The following is an 8,511-nucleotide window of genomic DNA, read 5'->3' on the forward strand; positions in this document are numbered from 1 at the left end:
GAAGCCTAAAAGTGACAATGAAGACAAAGGTGCAGCTCAGAAAGGGTAAGAGAGATGGTTTTTGCCTTCAAGGAGTATCTGTACCGTCTATTAGGCCATTTGGAAACATGCCTGAGCACAGCTTAGGCTTAAGCTGGGACCTTTGTTATATACTTAATGTCTTTTCAGGATGATGTTGTTCTTTTCATAAACCCAATAATCAGAGAGCTGTCAAAGTAAGTAGGAACCCAGAGAGTAATCAGGTAGCTAGTGTCATGTTATGACTGGCAAAGTGATTGAAGGTCTGTCTGCAGTGAATAACTGGACAGAAAATGTGCAAGGAGGGATAATATTTTTAAAAGGTCTGACTGAGAGGGAGCTGCATGTTCCCACCGCCTAGCAAGATGTCCAACATCTGCCGATCATTACACATGAATCAGTAAAAAGAAAGGCCGGTCAGTCAGATCCATGCACCTCTGTGATAATAATATTCTAATTTCTGATCAGAATTCACTTACTCTACAGGAAGCCATTTCCAAATGGGGTTTTACTATTTCATCTTCTTGATTTTATTCCTTGTTCCTTAAGAGTCAGAGAAGTGCTTGCTATAAGGGAAAAATTTTCTTAAATACTCAGTTCACTGACAATTCAAAAAACTGCTGGATCCTAATTGTAAACAGAAACTGTGGCAAAGAAAGGACATATTATCGTTAGAAAGTAGAAATATGTAATCAGAGTTGGGAATACAGATATAGCACAAGACTGACAAAAAATAACCTTTTGGGCACCCTTATAATCTACTTAGATATTCAGTGGTTGACCTTGAAGCAACTTCTGGCAAGTCAGATGGCATAATTTCCTAGAATATCATACTGGATAAATCCATTAGCTTGATTACCCCCACTTGGCATTTTCAAAGAAATTTAATGCTCGTAGTGATAAGGTTGCAAACACTAAAAGCAGCTTGGCTTATGAAAATCCTATTTGAGAAAAAATATAGGCAGATTTCACTTAAGATTTCCACCAAATAGATTCACAAGCTCACACTGTTAAAATGTATATCTTTATAAAACATGCATTAAGGCCTGAGGATATCAGGGACAGTACAAATTCTAATTTATCTTTAAAATTGCTTTTAAAGCAAAATACAACCAATGACACTCAAATATGGAACAGGCTGTCAGGGTCCAGAGGGGAGAGGGGAGAGAATCATAGGGGAAAAGGGAATGGACTCATATGAACAAGTATAAAAGACACATGGACAATAACTAAGGGTGGGGGGTGGAAAGGGGAGGGAGGCGGGGAGCATGGGGTGGGGGGCGGGCAGGGTTGGGATTATAAGACAGAAACCTGTACTTGAACAAGAATTAAATAAAAATTATATTTAAAAAAAAAAAAAAAAAAAAAAGAAAGAAAAGAAATTCAGGAGAAGTAGGTTTGGCTGTTTACCCTAGCAAATCTTGGGGGAAGTTATCAAGATATTTAAGAAAAGAACTGCGTACCTAGAATGGGGGGTATGTGAGGGGACTAAAAGGTAATGTAAAAAAATAACTTTTTGTTAAAAATATAAAACTGAATTATAAACTTCACTGATGGAGACTAAGAAAATATTTTTTAGATCCTAAGTTGATATGTAGATAGAACATTGCTAGGGTGAAATTGTATTTTGTTCAATTCCTTCTCAGGATTTCTATTTAAAAATGCTGAAAGTGCAAGATTGAAGTATGGCCTAATTCAGATGTAATGGGTGAACAGAAGGGTATTTTTGGGGGGTTATCATTTGAATAATTATGAAATGTTTGATACTGGAGAATAAATTACAAAGTTGTTTATAAAACTTAAAAAAAAAAATAAAAATAAAAAAAAATAAAATTGCTTTTAATCCATCACAAAGTTTTGAAACCTGATATCCACCTGTTACTGGTAGAAGTGGGGATTTTGCAGTATCTAAAGGAAAAGAATTTCCTGAAATCTACATCGGAGGGTGTGGCTGTATGGTATGGTTTATTGATGATGTAAAATTAAGGGGTTCCCCTGCTAACTTCCCAATGTCCCATCTCCCGCCATCTTACCAATGTAAAAGTTCAATTGTGTCTTCATTAAGGCCAGGATGAAGGCCACAGCCCAGAGTTTATATTCCATATTAAAATACAGTCCAATCCACCATCCAGCTACCTTAGGCTGGTTTCTAATACCAGCATAACCTGGCGGGTGCCAGGAGTGCAAGCCAGAGCAAAGGGGAGGGGCCCCGAGGCAGATCCAGAGAGGCTGTGTTTCCCAGGTAACCAACCTAGCCAGATGCATGATGTGAGATTCCCCAACCCCTGTCAAAACATGGGAGGGGGGAGGCCTTCATAGGGCATGCACAAGTCTAACGAGAGTCATTAGACTCTCGTTAGACTTGGCTAAGTGAAAAGTCCCTCTGGTCCCTAACTGTGAGCTAGGCCAGAGGACATAGCCATATGATACAGTAGAGGTCAACATGGATGCAAAGGGAGGTTCTGTCCTGTCAGTCTAGCCTGGGAAAAGGACAGAATTGGCTGATGTCGAGGGTCGGGATGGGGATTGGAGGGCTGGACCACCATAAAAGCACGTGAAAGTCTGGGCTAGGAGAGTTAAACAAAAAGAAGGGCGAAATGCACTGTCTTCCTCTGGGACCCACAGGCATGTTTGGGGGCAGGGCTTGCATGACCAGCTGGCCCTGGAAGCCAGGTGGCCAAGGGCAGTTCCAACAACACACACAGACTATGGGAAGGAGCTTGAAGCCAGAAAGTTGCCTGCTTGGTAGCCTTGGGCTCCAAAGGACAAATAAGGAGTGTGATTTCTTAGAATTGTTTTGGGTTTTAGTCTTTTGGGGAACAGATAGGTTTTGTTTGTGCTTTGCAGAAAAGATGAGCCTGGAGATGGGGAGGTCCCCATCCTCCCAAATATTTTAGTAAATACCTCTTTTCTTTCCTACAAACCTCTGCCTCTAGAATTTGACTGTGGATGGCAGCAGGCCTCTAAACTCCATTTTTGTTTGGTTCACACCAAAGACAGGATACACAAATGCATCGGGTGAATGCAGGCCACACTGGCAAGAGAAAGAGAAAGAGAAAGAGAGAGAGAGAGAGAGAGAGAGAGAGAGATTCTTAGTTTCCTTGAGATTATATTAGCTTTGGTGTGGTAGGAACCAGGTGTTTTCTCCAGATGACCAATCAACTTCCCAGACCTTTGTGTGTTTCACATGGGCCCACTTCCCAACCAATTCATTCTTTCCCCAGACTAGACTGACAGGACTCTCTGGTGCAGTATCACCCCCTGAGCCATTTTGACTTCTACTGGACATGTGCCTGCTTTCCCAGGCTTTCATCTGATTATCTGGTACTGAGGGGGGAGGAAGGTGTGTTACTATTCTTGGAGAAATGCTGTAACTCCCTGGAAGAGTGAAGCTGCAGCTTCCCGGCTAGCAAGCAGCCTTGTGCTTCCCAGTTTATTAAACTCAATGTCTAATTCCCGTTGCAGCCCTGGCTGGTGTAGCTCAGTGGATTGAGCACAGGCCTGCGAACCACACAATCGCGGTTCAATTCCCAGTCAGGGCACATGCCCGGGTTGCAGGCCAGTTCCCAGCAGGGGACTCACAAGAGGCAACCATACATTGATATTTCTCTCTCTCTCTCCTTCCCTTCCTCTCTAAAGATAAATAAATAAAATCTTAAAAATAAAAAAAAAATAATTCCTGTTGCACCCATTTTCTGGCTAAATATGGCCAGTGACACTACTATGTGCAAACCATACGCTAGGTGCTTAGAGGAGTACAGTGATGACGAAGAGTCCTTCCTTCTGTCTTGTAACAGAAATAAAACCACTAAGCAAAGAACTAAAGCAGAATAAGTATTAAATTGAGATACAAATACCCATTTGGAAAAGCACAGGGAGAGAAGGATTGATTCTAACCAACAAGGATTAGGGGGGCTTAATTCAGGTGAGAATTGACTCATAGAAACCAAATCAAGCCACACCTTTCTGGAATCAAACAAGAATTCTTTAGGTGGATTTAATACACAGTGGGAAATCTGTTCACAGATTATGCTTTCTACAAAGTGAGAAATATTAATAATGAAGCAAAAGAGATTTTGGACCATGTTACCATGTATCATACAACCTAAAATGTCATTAGTGAATTAATATCAGTTGTCATGGAAATTGCAACATGTTACAAAAGTACAAAATATTTAATTCAAAGTGAACGGTGTCGTGGCTCTTAGTTGTAGAAAAATACCATTTGTACGCTGTTTAAAGGAGCAGAAGGACATACATATTCTACTACTAGAAAGAAGTACTATAGAGTGGAACAGGAGTAGTTTTCTTGGCTTAAGCATGACTGAGATGCACTCTTCTCCCAAGGCTTCTAATTATTTTGCTCTTATTCTGTAATTACCTAGTAGCCTTTTGATGACTAATTTAATCATTGACTTTAATACCCTAAAAAGAATTATTTTAAGGACAGTCTTTAAATTTCTTGGGGGCAGGGGCTATAAACTGGTTAGCATAGATCAATATGACAGTGTTTGATGACTAGAAAAACTGCAAATTCACAAAACTGTCAAAATCACAATTCTAAATACCAGCAAGGTAAAATTGACTCTTAATGATCAGTTAACTCTTACACATCTTACCAGATTTGCAAACTTACCTATTATGCCCTTATTTTCCAAAGTAAAATAAAGCCAGTAGAAAAGTATGGAAGAATCCATATAAATAATTTTATATATATCATGGACCTATATTTTCATTTGGCCACAAATATTTGATATCAGAGTGAAATAGAAGGTTAAATGGTCAAGGATCTATTTTAATTTCATAAAAATTACATTAGGAATATTTTAATAATAAATATGATGAGAGTGAAGAATATTTTTCAAGTACATCGAAACTAGTACATCATGTTCTCCCAAATAAAGAGGACTGAGGAAGGCATATCACTTCTGTGATATTCTTGCCAAAAAAATGCATAACACCAGGCTAATCAGAAAAAGAAAGCAGTGGAAAAAAACCAAAATGAGGGACATTCTGCAAAACAACTGATTCTTTAAAAATGTAGAGGTCATAGCCCTGGCTGGTGTGGCTCGGTGGATTGAGTGCGGGCCTGTGAATCAAATGACCACGGTTCAATTCCCAGTCAGGGCACATGCCTGGGCTGCAGGCCAGTTCCCAGCAGGGGACGCATGAGAGGCAACCACACATTGATGTTTCTCTCCCTCTCTCTTTCCCTTCCCCTCTAAACTCTCCTTCCCTTCCCCTCTAAAGAGAAATAAATAAAATAAAATTTAAAAAAATAAATAAAAATGTAGAGGTCATAAAAGATGAGGAAAGACTCAGAAACTCTCACAGATTGGAGGAGACTAAGGAGACATTAAAATTAAAATAATATGAGACCTCAGATTAGACTCTGGAACAGAAAAAAAGATAGTGTAAAAGCCTAAATTCCTAATAAAGTCTGTAGTTTAGTTAGTACTATACCAATTTTTTGTTTTGATAATTATACTATGATTATTAAAATATTGATTTAGGGGAGGCTGGGTGAAGGGTAAGAGAGAATTCTGTTTACTATTGCAGCTTTCTTAGAAGTCTAAAATTACTTAAAATAAAAAAAAACAAAACAGAAAATACCTCAGCTAAAAAAACAAATTATAGCACAAATTAACTTAGGAAAAAAGGTAATGAAATAATTATATCTTGACTCAGTTAAAATTATTTTGAAGAATTCTGACACTGAAACATTTAGAAATACCTGTTGTATTTCTAATCTATTTATTCATTTGAGAACTATTTATTAAACATCTACTGAATAGTAAGCATTGAGTGTACATTGATAACCAAGACAGGCACCATCCTAACTTTTTGAAGCCAATTTATTCATTAGGCATGGAAAACACAGTGTCTAGGTGCCATAATATTTTTAGGGTTCCAATGAAACATGTTTTAATTTCTTTTAAAATGAGGAAGAAAAATGAAAATAATCCTGGCTTGATTGGATTAGTCTTTATACCAATGCAGTCATAAAGTATGATTTTAATATTTTTATTGAGAAAGAAGCTCCCAGAGGAAAAAGTTGTTAGGGCCCACTAAAGACATAAAAGTGGGCTTGTTTGGAGTTTACATTCTATTAGAAAAAACTGTCAAATAATTAGGTAACATTAGTATAGTATAAAAAGTACTGAGATGAGGGTCAACGCAAGGTGCAATGGAAACCCATCTTGAGAGATCATGTGGAGTTTCTCAGGAGCCTCAGGAGAAACATGAAGTATGATAAGAGTATGAAAGAAAATCACTGGAGCAAGCATATGCACAGATCTGAAAGTAACTGAGATCATAACGAGTGAGAAAAAAATGCCAATACCTACCTACTCTTAGTTCAGTGGTTCTCAAGAAGATTGTGCCCCCAGAGGACGAGTAAATACCTGGAGACATTTTTGGGTTTCACAGCAGGAAAGGGATGCTACTGGCATCTAGTGGGTAGAGGCAAGGAGCGCTGCTAAACACCCTACGGCGCCCAGGACAGCACCTCCCACCAAGGAACTACCTTGCCTTGAATGTCAATAGTGTCAAGGTTGAGAAATATGTGTTAGAGGATTACAATTCAATATTTTTATTTTGCATATTTTCCAATTCGATAACTACATATAATATCTTGTTGCTTAGATTTAGATTCCTTTGATTTCTAGTGAACTCAAACATTTAAATATATTTATTAGCTATTGTATTTCTTCTTAAGTATATTTTCTATTTGTATCCTTTGGGGAATCTTCAACTGCTTGTTGATGTGTTGATGTCCTGGAAGAACTCTTTACATATTTCAGAGAAAAAACCCGTGTCTTCTATATTTTGCAAATATTTCTCCTAATTTATCATTTTCCTTGATGTTTTTTTCTTTCTGTGCAGTTTGTAACCTTTATGTAATCAAATCTATTGTTCTAATTGTTCACACTTTCTGCCTTTAGGTTATGAAAACTTTTTCCAACCCAAATTACATAAACTAGTTATTTTAATACAATGTGATAAACAGTGAGGTACAACAGCATGTCCCATGTCAACAGTGGGGAGGCACAAAAACATGGTTAATTAAATGGTCAGAAGAGACAGGATTAATTTATTTTTTTATTGTCCTATGTATTCTAAGTGCCTAGTAAAGTGACTCACACATAATAGGGTACCAATAAATATTCATTAAATATGAATGAATAAATAAGTGGTATTGAATCAGTCATATAATTACAGTTTATGAAATAGTATAAAATATTTATACTTGCAAATGTCCTTTGCAGAACTGGATAATGAATAGAAGAGATCGTCTAGTTTTGCATTACTTCTAGTTTATCCACTTCAAAGCTATCTCTGAATTTAGGGCTTCCAGGCTGTCAAAGTCATCATTGAAAATGCATCAGGCTTAGGGCTAATCCAGATGACCTTGGAGATATCAACGTGTTACTGGGCAGGAGCCTGGCCCTGAGTGGGTCTGCCTAGGGTCACCTGTAGTGTGTGGGTTCTCGACTTCATGTAGGAAAGATTTCACAACACAAATCCAAGTGATTATGAGGATACATTTATTAAATCTGGGGAGAGTGAAACAAGGAAGGACTCAGCATAAAAGCAACAGGAGAGCCCAGGTGGGGCTGCCATTGCACATTGGGAAGTCAGAGAAAAGGGGCCTTGGGGACAGTTTGAGGGAATAAGCCAGAAACAAGCTGCCACTGTCCATTGCCTTAGAGTTTAGGAGACACATGCCTGTGGGGAAGGAAGTGGGGGAAGAAGAGGAAAAGAGAATAGTGGCACCCAGAGGAGAGTCTTTTATCTTGAAGCTTTTATCTCTCTCTTGCAGGTCCTTTCTCTTAAGGGAAGTCTCAAGGGAGAGTCTCAGCAGAATATTCTTCAGGTCTCCAAGTGTGCCCTTTCAGGGTCATACTCTCCTCTGATTGCCAGTGGCAGGACCGGGGGTCTTCAGTCATTGCAGTTGGTCCTGGTGTTGCCCACCTTGATTCTACTGCTTTACTAAGCCTGGAGCTGAAATACAACTGAGGACTAGACGTCACCTCCTGGATGTTATCTCCCAGGTGGAAAGGTTACCTTGGGGCTGAGGTCTTTGTTTTTCCAGTTTTGCTTCCGGCCAAGCACTTAGGGCCTTCCAGCAATGGTCACCATCTGCACCTGGATGCAAATTGTCCAGCCATTGTGTTCAGCTATCTGCTTGTTTCCCTATTCCACTTGCCAAGGAATTTTCTTAGCTTCTTACTATTCTATTCATATGCATCTTCAAATCCTCTTCTCAATGCAAATTGACTTGTGTTTTTGTTTTGAAAGGAAAAGCTTATTCTCCTTTTCCCCCAGATACACACACAAGCCCATATACACTTTTTAAATATTTTACTCATTTATTTTAGAGGTAGGGATAGGAAGGGAGAAAGAAAGGGAGAGAAGCATCAATGTGTGATAGAAACATTGATTGGTTGCCTCTTGCACGCCCCCAACTGGGAGCCTGGCCTGCAACCCACG

Source organism: Sturnira hondurensis, unplaced genomic scaffold, assembly GCF_014824575.4.
Source record: "Sturnira hondurensis isolate 20B ecotype Veracruz unplaced genomic scaffold, ASM1482457v3 Scaffold0012545, whole genome shotgun sequence".
Taxonomy (NCBI): Eukaryota; Metazoa; Chordata; class Mammalia; order Chiroptera; family Phyllostomidae; genus Sturnira; species Sturnira hondurensis.